This window comes from Apodemus sylvaticus, chromosome 8, assembly GCF_947179515.1.
Source record: "Apodemus sylvaticus chromosome 8, mApoSyl1.1, whole genome shotgun sequence".
In the NCBI taxonomy this organism is placed as follows: Eukaryota; Metazoa; Chordata; class Mammalia; order Rodentia; family Muridae; genus Apodemus; species Apodemus sylvaticus.
The window spans coordinates 106,965,904-106,978,191 of record NC_067479.1 but is presented as its reverse complement, the minus strand read 5'-3'; positions in this window follow the sequence as shown (position 1 = coordinate 106,978,191).

The following is a 12,288-nucleotide window of genomic DNA, read 5'->3' as shown; positions in this document are numbered from 1 at the left end:
CTGCTGGTGGTGTGCATCCCTAGGTACTTCTTATCCACCCCACAGGGCGCCGGTGGCCAAGGCCGTGGGTGCCGGCTGCCAGTAGACAAGTAGGTGCAATGAGGAAGAATAGTGAAAAGACATACATGGTGATAGGACCACAGGTCAGGATCTCTGGAGGGTCCAGATCCCAGGGGCTAGACCAGGGGTTCTCAACCTGTGGGTCACGACCCCTTCTGAGGTTATAGATTAGATACCCTGTATATCAGATGTTTACCTTTTGATTCATAACAGTAGCCAGATTATAGCTATGAAGTCTCAATGAAATAATTTTGTGATTAGGGGTCACCACAACATGAGGTGGTATTAAAGGGTCACAGCATTAGGAAGGTGGAGAACCACTGCCCTAGATCAGATCCTAGAGAGGCTCATAGAACTGTGTGCTGGGAGGCTTTGAGCTTTATTGGGGGAGAGCCCCAGTCTCCCCCAATAAAGTTTCTAAGTTTCTAAGCCCTGGGCACATGTGACAAGGTCCTGGTGAAGAGAAGACTTTGGGAACCCTGGACGCCCGGGCTATGGTGGTATGAGACGGGAGCCCCAGTGTGTGAGCCTGGGACCAGCTGAGCTGAGGGAGAAGATACCCACAGCCGTCCCATAAGTCCCCATGTTCCGGACCACCCTACAGCGTCTTCATACCTCATAAAAACTCCTGTACCCACACCAGTATAATGCGTCAGAAACCCACCATGGGAGAAACAGGGCAGTCAGTGTCCATGAACACCTTCATAAACACATTCCTGAAAAGGTTTCTTTACAACAAGCAAAAATAATCTATAAGATTTTAAAGGAGCCAAAAAAGGTCTTCAAAAAGCGATTTCATGGCCAGAGTATTGGACTTGGCAGACGGCTCTTAGCAGTGGTCCCTATTTTCAAAGGACCTGGGTGGCCATCTGGGTGTATGTGGACACTGTACACACTACACAGCGTACCAGACGAGGCTGAGAACATGTAACCAGCTTGGACCTGAGTAAAGAGACTGCCAGGGACAAAGGGGCTTGGCGAGGCAGCAGAGGAGGGGGGACAGAAATGCCACATCCAGGTCCCCTCACCTATGGTGCCCGCGAATGGTAGCATCGACAGGAGCCAGTCTGGAGAGCGCCCAGGACTCAGCTGCAGCCGTGGAACAGAGAGGTGTGTGTTTGGATGGGCAGACCTGTCTGCGCGCGCGAAGCCTGGGCGGGCGTCGGGGTGAGCGGATAAGCTGAGAACCGGCTCTCTGTGCCAGCCGGGACAGTGGTGGCACGGATGTTGAGACTCGACATGGAACGCCTAGGTCTACAGGTTTGTTTTGTTTTTATAAAATTCCATGTTAAGTAGCGGCAAGGAGGCTGAGAAGCGGCAGAAGATGATGGGCTAAATCAGGAGAGGCCTTGTGGGCGGTCTAATTCAAAAGGTAAAATGGACCAGACTTGGAGTTGACTTGCTCATTGCTGCAGACGAGCCTCTGAGAATCTCTGCGTGCTGTTGGTGGCCTCCGGGTTTGACGCCAGTGTGGGATTCCTGACTCCCTGCCGGGATTGGCCTGCCAGGGATTGGCCTAAGATTGTACCCTAAGAGTGACCTTAGGCCTAAAGTGGCGTGAGCTCTCCTGAAGCTGCAATTCTGATTTTGTCCAGAAGATGGCAGCATAGGAATGAAAGGGAGGACAAGGTGTGTGGCTCCTGATTGGCATCATAACAGCAGCTCCTTGCCACTGGAGAACTGCAGACTCCTAGAAGCTCTGCTCCAAGTCAAACATCAGTACCTACCTCACTTCATCCTCAAGGTATCGTGGAATAGGAACCACAATATTCCCTTTCACACACAAGAAGATTCAGAAAGGTCAAGTGTTCTGTCTAGACCCACACAGGTGAAGCGTCTCCGAATAAGACCTGGAATCCCACCATCTCCGTCACCACCAGAACCCACCCTACAGATACCTCACCCTAACTTTACTCTGAAGAAAATGGTTCTATTACCCCATCCTCCCTTGACTGCCTCCCCTCTCCTCAGGGTGCTCCTGAATGCCCCTGATGACATTTGACAATTGCACAGAACCTTGGGGCCAACATCCCAGCCCTATGCCATCGTAACTTTGGGAAGAATAGGAACCGGTTGGTTACATGGTTTGTAGTGTCTCTCTCCAAAGCTCTGTGACCCTGGTGACCTCCCACTGGCTACTGGAAAGGAGCAGCTATTTATTTCCATCTCACAGATGAAAAGCAGAGAGATGAGGGGACGCGTGAAACTCCTTCCCTTCTGCTTCACCAAGAGCCAAGCCAGGGGATGATTACGAGAAGGCTAGCCGAGGAGGGTGACTTCAGGTTGACTGCTCCAGCGGACGGCCATCTGGGCTGGGCCCTCTGCAACCTCTCTCCCTGCAGGAGGGAAGCTGAGCCCATGCCACACTGTACTGGAGAAAGAAAGGAGTGCGGAGCAAACGCGTGTTCTCTCGGCCAGAATGTGGGCTGGAGAGAACACAGCACAAGAACTATGGAATTCAAATTTGTCATGCATTGATGTGTGAGTGTGTGTGTGAGTGTGTGTGTATGAGTGAGTGTGTGGGTGTGAGTGTGTGTGTATGAGTGGGTGATGTGTGTGTGATTGCATGGGTATATATATATATATATATATATATATATATATATATATATATATGAGTGTATGTGTGAGTGAATGTGTGTGAGTGTGTATATGAGTGGGCGTGTGTGCAATGTGTGTTTGTGAGTGTGTGTAAGCATGTGTGTGTGTGATGTGCATATGAATCCCCCAGATGTATGAATATGGAGGCCAGGTGTTGATTCGATGATTTGCAATGTCAATGCTCACTTTGTTTTTGAGACAGCGCCTCTCACTGTGTTGGGGTTAGAGAGACAAAAGTGATGGACTGAACCTCTGATAGAATGATACGTATCAAAGGCGTGTTCATTATAGTGGCTGACAGGCTATCGTAGTGGCGATTCTTAGTTGTCGTCTTGATTATATCAAGACCGACCAAAAACCCCAAAATGGAGAGGCATACCTGTGATGGAGTTTTGCTTGACTTGAAGTGAAAAGATCCACTTCTAATCCAGCTCTTGAGGTGGGAAGACAGACCTTTAATCCGTTGATCTGGGAAAACCCATGTCTAATCTGGGCCACGCCTACCGCTAGAAGCCTGCACAGGGACAGGAAGAAGGAACTTTTGCTCTTTGCCTGCTTCCTCTCACCCTCACTAGCAACCCCATTCCTTCACTGCCATTAGAGCCTACTCGGGGAATCTGGTGTCTCCTGAAGGCCAACTGAGACATCTAGCCTCGTGGACTGAATGGATCAGCTGGGCCACAGCCTGTAAGTCATTCTAACATTTCTGTATATACAGAGATATTTGTTCTAAAAGTTCTGTATTCCTAGAGAACCCTCATACAGCTGAGTTCTGGCTCATCCAACAATGGCGGCTGTCTCCCTATGAAAAGACCAAGAACCTAGTAGTTGTTCAGCCAGTGATGCTGGATATCTCAGCTGGTCTTCAGTACTTGAAGAAGCAGGTTCAAACCCAGAGAAGGAATGTGTCCGCAGCAGGACAGATGGGTTTGTCATCAAGAGTGAAAGCAAGCAGGCAAAAAGCCAAAGGCTTCTTTCTTCCATGTCCTTTTTGGTAAGCTGCCATCTGAAACAAGGGGGCACATTTGGGGCGTCTCTTCTGATGATCCAGATTATGGGTGTCTCCCCACCTCAAATGATCCAGTCGAGAAAAACCCCTCACAGGCATGTCTAGCTGCTTAGGTCGTAGTCGATTCCAGATGTAATCAGTGGGAAACCAAGATTAGCCATCGCACTGAACGGAACTTACTACGCCAGCTCCCAGGATCTCCCTGCCTCTGCAGCCCAGCACTGGGCTTATAGGTAGATGCTACACGCCCAGTGCTTTACAGCGGTGCTGGGCTCCAACTTAGGTCTTCATACTTGTGTAGAAAGCACTTTACCCATTGAACCCACCCCAGCCCCTGTCGTGACCTCTTTCACAGAGTAAGGTGGAACTCCATACCTCGACTGTTTCAGTAACTCCACCACCATCCGGTGGCACCTGAGCTATAGCAAAGGGACCAACACTGTCCTAAAGCTAGGGAGAAACTAATAACAGGACAACTCCATTCCCAACAAGAGAGGTGAGAAAAGCCCACAGAAATATTGCAGTTGCTAAGTGCGATGAGAAAATATTGACCAGGGAGGTGACTTTGCATGGAAGCCCACAGAAGGCTTCTCTCAGGAGGTGATGCCTGACAGTCAGGGGTCAGAAGGAGAGAATCAGGCAGGAACCAAAAGATGAGGGGGGAGGAGGGAACACACACACACACATACACACGCAGCGTGAGAACGGCAAATGCAAAGGTCCTGTGGTACAGGGCGGGTGCTGTGGACCAGACTCTTGAGGGGTTAGAGTAGGACTGAGAGTAGGAAACAAGGTTCTAGAAGCAATCATGGCTTGATCAACCTTCCCTGTAAACCTGGAGATGGGGGTATTTTATACAGTTGGCTGTCTACCACCAAATGCTACTGTAAAATGCCAGCACATACTTCATAAACCCTATTCCATGCAGGCTCTGTTCTCTAGGAAATGGGTGGCGGCAGGATTTCCCCTGTTCCGATCTTGGGAGCGCCGCTGAGGTAAGGTGTTAGCCACCTGGGACTCTCCAGTAGGCACAGAACTCATTATTATCAGCAAGATAACAGCAGTGCCTTGCTAGGAAGAAGCTTTATCCAGAGCAATACCTCCTTCCCTACTCAGCCTTAAAGGACGGGGCCATCATAGCGCCCCCCGACCCCTGCCCCCGCTCCCACTCCGACCCCCGACCAATCATAAGTTTTCATTATCTCATTTTCCTTTGATTTAGAGAAAGAGCTGCATGTGGCCCAGGTTGGCCTTGAACTCGCTATGTAAGTCAGCCTGAGCTGATTTTCCCTCCTCTATAGCCTGAGTGCTCGGGCGGCAAGCACACACCAGAACACCACTTCCGGTCAATGCTGGGAACAGAACCCAGGTCTCCAAACTGAGCTTCAGCCAAAGCCCATTGGATAAGCTTATAAGTAAGTGACATGAATCAAGCGCTACTTTAGTAAAACAGAGGCTTCGGTTTACACGGAGTCACCCACCCACCCGTACGGGTGGATGAATGGGGCAAGAGTTGAAGCAACAGGAAGTTAGGTCATGCCCCCAAGGCTACAGACCTGTGAAGGGCAGAGCTGGTTTTTAATCCCAATCCCAATGTGACTCCTGCCTTAATCTCTACCCCAGGCCGGTGTCAGGGAGGAGCCCGGTGGTAAGAAAAGCAAAGAGGCTGCTGGGGGCACTTTGAGAACTTGGCCTCTGGCCTGGAATTCAGCCTCCAGACTTTTTCCTGGCCTGAGCCCAGCCGGCTGCCCTCCAGCGACTGTCACGTGGCACCATCCTAGTGAAAGATAGTCGGCTCTCAAGAGTTTCCGCTCCCGAAGAGCCCCAACCCGATCATCTTCAGTGACATCCTATTAGTAAGGCTGTCCAGCCTGACACTGACCTCCACACACAGACCTACCCTGCACCCACCCACCCCCGCCCCCACCCACCCCCACCCTCCCACCCACCCCTGCTGCCCTGGGACGCTCAACCGCTGGCTCTCTGCTATGCAGTGTGTGACCAAAGAGGGAGGCCAAGTCCTGTGGCCACGCCGGCCAGAGTTCAGCTGTGTGACCACTCCATCTCTTCCCTGCTCCATCTTCCAGGTTGCTTTAGTTTTCCTTGTAGAGAGAGGCAGGAAGCTGGGAGATTAGGATCCTTGGGGACCCCCCAGAGGGCCTTAAGCTTCCCAGGAATGTGCAGCTTCACAGCCCAACTGAAGTGCTCCTGGCTTTGGAGCAGCTCTGAAAGCCTCCTTTGTGCATGCAAGGATGAGCTGTAAAACAGATCAGCTTGAACAGGGAGAGGCTGGACATATCCCTGAAGCCCACCTAAGCCTGCTACGTACTCCATATCATGGGAACAATACAGGGAAGAAGGTGGGGACCCCTGAATGTCATACTGGAGTTCTGCTTGTGGATGTGGGGGGACTGGGTCCTCCAGAGGACCACACCCAGGAGCCCTAGCCACACCCAGGAGCCTCAGCCACTCACCCTCAAAGCTGTCTCCAACTCAGAGCTGGTTGGTGTTCCAGGCAAATCCTGCATCTGATTTCTTGCTTTCTGCAGTGAGAGCTAGCCTGGGCTCTCTGGCTACTAAGGGAATGTACAGATGGGTATAAAAAAGGACCGAGCATGATGACAACTTCAGACTGACAAACCTGCCATCACCAGATACAGGGATGTGGGCATGTCACTTAAGTTTTCTATTCATTTCCTTGTGTGTAAGAGTTACCATCTAAGAGACTCACTGTGGGCATTGACTGTTTAACAGGTTTAGAATAGTCCTAGGAGTGTAGGCTAGACACCAGCTTGGCTGTGTTATTAGAAGTATGTTCAATTGATTAGCCATCGCAGGCTGTGCCTTGAGCCCTGACTAAATCCATAGCAAATCCTGTCTTTGAGTTGGAGACAGCTTTGACCATTTCCTCCTGCTGTTCTCCAGGAGAGGATGATGGCCTCTGCAAACAGCATAACCAGGCAGGTCAGACAAGCAAGGACAAAACATAGGGTGAGAGGAAACACTGTGAACCTAGAAGTGAAATCAGACAGTGCTGTTTCCCTGGCACTGTGAAAGCTTTAATCTGCAAAGTCAATCCCCTGGCCATAGCCAGGGTTACTACAAGGAAGAATTTAAGGTATTTTTAATTTGTGGAAGCAAAAATTTCAGATCACTGCTTGGAACATTCCAGAAGCTTTTTCAAATTGACCTGGTAGGTATACCTTGATATTACAGAGATAACTATAAGCCTGTTTTCCCTGAATGGGAGCCATATCTTAAGCTTTTACATTACCAGAACCTTTCCTCAACTTAAGCCAACAGTGAATGAAAAGATGGGACAGATCTCTGATTTGATGGATGTACTAAAATGAAGTGTTTCTTGCTCACGGAGCCCAAGAGGCACAGCTGGTCCATGCTGCTTCCCATCGTTATCCCCATCCGTGATGAGAGGGTCTTCTACCTGAGACATGGGGCCCAGAGCAGTGGTTTGTGGGGTCCTTAGTAGGATCAACATCTCGTCTCACTATACCTGCCGCCTCAGAAAGGAACTCTGAGAGACAACAAGCATCCCTTCAACTGCCCAGGACAGTGGGAGTCACAGCTGAACTCCATGAGAACCCGCAAGTGGGAAAGTAAATATAGGTGAGGCCTGGGTCTAGAACCCATCTGATGCGAAGAGGCAGCACGCCCCCAAAGCCTTCGATGCCTGACTATGAGCTTTCCCAACTCCTGAGGCAACATGCCCACTTGACTTAGACAGGGCTCTTGTGCTGACAGAAACCACAACACTAAATGAAAGAGAAAACCAGGAAGAAGGAGGAAGAGGAGGAAGAAGTAGAGGAGGAAGAGGAGGAAAAAGAGGAGAAGAGGAGGAAGAGGAAGAGGAGAAAGAAGAAGGAAGAGGAGGAAGAGGAGGAGGAAGAGGAAAAAGAAGAAGGAGGAAGAGGAGGAGGAAAAGAAAAAGGAAGAGGAGGGAAAAGAGGAGGAGGGGGAAGGAGGAAGAGGAGAAAGAAGGAGGAAAAGGAGGAGGAAGAAGAGGAGGAGAAGGAGGAAAAGGAGGAGGAAGAAGAGGATAAGGAGGGAAAAGAGGAAAAAGAGGAGGAGGAAGAAGAGAAGGAGGAAGAAGGAGGAAGAGGAGGAGCAGGAGGAGGAGGAGGAGGACTACAGAACAGGATACTGCCAGCTTCAGTTTTATGCTCTCCTCCCTACAGCATCCGTATTCACTTGGCAAACAGATCTACTGCCTTCATGCCTGCAGGGGCTCACTTGTCCCGCCTTCGATTCTGAGGCTTTTGAGACTCTGCCTTCCTGGCACAGAGCCACACGGTCCACCCACTTTTCCTCAATCAGATTTCATCAGCATCTACAAGGGATGCTGAGGCTCAGGGCTCATCAGTGAGAAATGGCAAACTCGGGCTGTGCTGAAATCTTCCCAGGCAGGGGCACTGTGGGCCAGACACACTGTAGCCTCGCCCGGAGTGCGGAGGAGGAAACAGGCCTAGCTTCAGGAGCTGACATTCCTGAAGATCAGGGGATGTGGTGGGACCAAACACGGGCTCCAGACCTCAGTTTCTTTGAATGTAAAGTGGAGATTAAAAATACACGTTTGAGTTAATCCCAGCACTCAGGAGGCAGAGGCAGGCAGATCTCTGAATTCAAGCCCAGCCTGGTCTACAGAGTGAGTTCCAGGACAGCCAGGGCTACACAGAGAAAGCCTGTCTCAAAAAAACCAAACAGAGGGCTGGAGAGATGGCTCAGGGGTTAAGAGCACTGACTGCTCTTCCAGAAATCCTGAGTTCAATTCCCAGCAACCACATGATGACTCACAACCATCTGTAATGGGATCTGATGCCCTCTTCTGGAGCGTCTGAAGACAGTTACAGCGTACTAATTTAAATAAAATAAATCTTAAAAAAACAAAAACAAACCAGAAACACATTTGGTGGTGTCACTGGAGAGAATAAGTATCATGTGTCTCAGTTTTGTCAGGGAACTGAAAGAGTGAAAGAATTCACTCAGATACCCTCCAGCCCCGAGGGTCGGGGAGAAGCCAACAAACTCCAGCTATCCTCCAGGAACGGATGGCTGCCTTTCTGGGCCTCCCCCTCGAGGCCATGGAGAGTGATCAGGCCACTGTGCTTAACAGGACTCCATGCAGAGTGCACACGTAAGCTTCTTGTCCAAAATTTACCAAGAATCTCAGTGGAGGATCAGTCAACTGGCCACCCACCCTTTCCATGGATGCAACAGAGCCCGTGCAACTGTGCAGGTGGCATGCCCAGAAAGAAAGCTAGTTTAGTGCCAGCCAAGAAGACATCCGTGTGTGAGAACCAGACCCCCAGGCGAGGGAGGAGCAGGACCGGTCAGACTCTGGACGTTGCCATCTATCCCAAGATCCTCTGCCGCCACATCCTCTCAGTCTCTGGGTCTGGCCGCCCCTAGATGGTTTTCTCCTTGGCCTGAGCACACTAGTCAACGTGTTATTGTCTTGTCGCTGCGGACCATCATCACCACATCAACTCCCACCCTCAGAGTGGCTCTAACTGCAACTCTTAGAAAACAGAAATGTTCCTTGGGGAAGCCTGGGGCCAGAGGCGAGTGGCTCTTGGCAGTCACTGAAAGGCTCGTTTGAAAGCAGATAAGAGTTAGGAAAATGGAACAGTTTGCTGTCAAGGCTTCTCAGTGGGGCTTTTCTTGTCTTCTGTCCCTGGCCTTCTTCAACCTGGGGTCAGAAGTTGAATTCCCAAGCCTGCTTCAAACAGAGTATAGGTTTGGACACTGTACAAGACATCCGGTTGATGGCTCACTTCCTGGTTTTGGAACTCCAGCTGCTCTCTGCTGTCAGAGCCCTGTGCTCCTGTGCTGGCTTTGGCTGCTGGAGGAAAGAAGAAACTCTGCCTTGCAATTGCTCAGTGCTATCACACACAACCTTGTGATGACCTTGCAAGACCAAAATTTCTCCTGGATATCCTTATGGATGCCCCTAACCCCAGTAAAAGTCACACACACACACACATACACACACATTACCACCACCACCAATAACAACAACAACAACCACAGGTTGTGAGGGAGGGAAAAAGTTTTCCCTCAGCTGACGCTTCCACCAGGAAGCCTTCCCTAGAAGGCTCTAGAATGTCTGCACAGGGCAAAGTGAAAGTGGACATTTGCCTTAAAGAAGCACATGTAGAACCAATCCTAGTGTGAGGGCAGCCTGGAACTCTCCTGACCTCTCCCCTACGCCAAGGCCAATCACAGGACATTCCCAAAGCACTCTAAGATCCACAGGGCTGAGGGCAGTTGTGACTTCATGTATGTAATTTATCATAGAAGAAAGAGACACTGTGTTTGAGTCATAGCTTACCACTGTGTCCCCAGCTCCTAGCACATAGAAGATGCTCAATAAATTGAGCAAGAGAAGAGAGGGAGAGGAGAGAGCGTGTTTCCCATGAAGGAACTCAAGGGTAGATTGAAGGTCAGCTTCTCCAGGGAGCCGGCTGAAGTTTATAAGTTCCCTCCTGTATCCATTACTGTGAGGAGACACCAGACAAAAGCAACTTCAGGAAGGAAGGGTTTATCTTGATACATGACTGACCAGTTGGGTCCTTCATGGTAAGGAAATCACAGCAGCGGGCACATGAGGCAGCTGGTCAGGAAGCAGGTGTTTGTTGACACAGACAAACACCTCTACTCACTCAATTTCTCCTCTTGTCTTATGTCTGGGGCTCCACCTCATGGCATGGTGCCACCTTCACTTACGGTCAGGCTTTAAGCTGAGTTAACCTATCATAGAATCTCCATCACAGAAATGCCCAGAGATTTATCTCTTAGATGATCCTAAATTCTGTCAAGCTGACAAGTTGGCTCATACACCTACTGGACAGAGTATCGTATCGGGTACTGGCAGTAAGCCACTGGGAGGAACTGGGTACAGAGCCCAGTAGGAGAGGAATAAACCCCACAGAGGTCCCGGTAAATGCTGGGGACCCTGAGGAGAGCAACGGGGAGGATTGAGCACTACAGGGCCCCAGGAGGAGGCCCTGGTACCCTGGTTCACCTGCATGTAAAGACTGACCAGGTAGGGGAAGGAATCAGATTTCAAGAGAATCTAGCCAGCCCTGTAGTATGAGATCCTGCACCCTGTACCAGGAGTCAAACGAACAAGGATTGGGATAAATGTCCTTGTTGGAGGAAATATGCCCCTGGGGGATGGGCTTTGAGGTTTCAAATGCTCAAGACAGACCCAGTGTCTCGCTTCCTGCTGCCTGCTGATCCTGATGTAGAACTCTCAGCTTCCTCTCCAGTACCGTGCATGCCTGCATGCTGCAACGCAATCCTACCACAAGGACAACAGACTAGCCTCTGAACTGTAAGCCAGTCCCAATTAAATGTTTTCCTCTATGAGAGTTGACATGGTCAGAGTGTCTCTTCACAGCAACAGAACCCTGAATAACACAGGAGTAAAGTGAGGCCGGGGAGAAGATAAGAAGATAAAAGAATAGAGGCAAACCTTTCTTAAAGAGCTAACCCTGGGCTGGAGAGATGGCTCAGCGGTTAAGAGCACTGACTGTTCTTCCGGAGGTCCTGAGTTCAAATCCCAGCAACCAAATGGTGGCTCACAACTATCCATAATGAGATCTGACGCCCTCTTCTGGTGTGTCTGAAGACAGCTACAGTATACTTACATATAATAATAAATAAATCTTTTAAAAAAATAACTTTAAATAAAAAGAGCTAATCCTACCCAAGGTACACAGCCAGGGCCTTTGAAGCACATCCCATGGCCTTGACCCGTCTGTAACTGAGATTCCTCCCACAGACAGCAAAGTCAAGATCTCCCAGAAGCATGTACAGCCTAGCCAGCCTGTACCTGCTCTGGCTCTGGCTCCTTCTTCTCGTCCATAGTGTGGATATTGCAAGAAGACAAATTAGGAATGCCCTCTCGGAGTTAGAGAGAACCATTAGCTGGTGGTGTGAAGGCCTGAGCTTTTACCCCAGAGTCCACATAGAAAAGTTAGACATGGTGGTGAGCTTGTAGTGCACAGATTAGTCTCTGGGGCTTGCTGGAGAGCCAGCCAGGCCAGCAAGAAACCTTATCTCAAGTGAGAGACAGAGAGAGAAAGAGAAAGAGAGAGAGAGAGAGAGAGAGAGAGAGAGAGAGAGAGAGAGAGAGAGAGAGAGAGAGAGAGAAAGGGAAGGGAAGGGAAGGAAAGGGAAGGGAAGGGAAGGGAAGGGAAGGGAAGGGAAGGGAAGGAAAAGGAGAAAAATGCAGTGGATAGCACCCAAAGAACAGCATCTGAGGTAGGTCTCTGGCCTCTACACACACCACACATATGTACATCTTGCACATGTGCACACACGCATACACACACACACTTGTACCTGCTGTGCACACAGTACACACACAGCACACACACAGCACACACACATACACAGGGTTTGGGGGAAATATGCAAACTATTGGCAGACTATTGGACTGCCACAAAATCGCTCCACATGACAAAGGAACCCAAGCCCACATTTCATCAAAGCCAGAGTGTAGTCTCTGAGGGATACAATTTACTGTTCAGGATCACACTGCCAGTTCAAGACTGAACCCTGGCGACAGGGGACACCAAAACCCACATTTTCAGTTT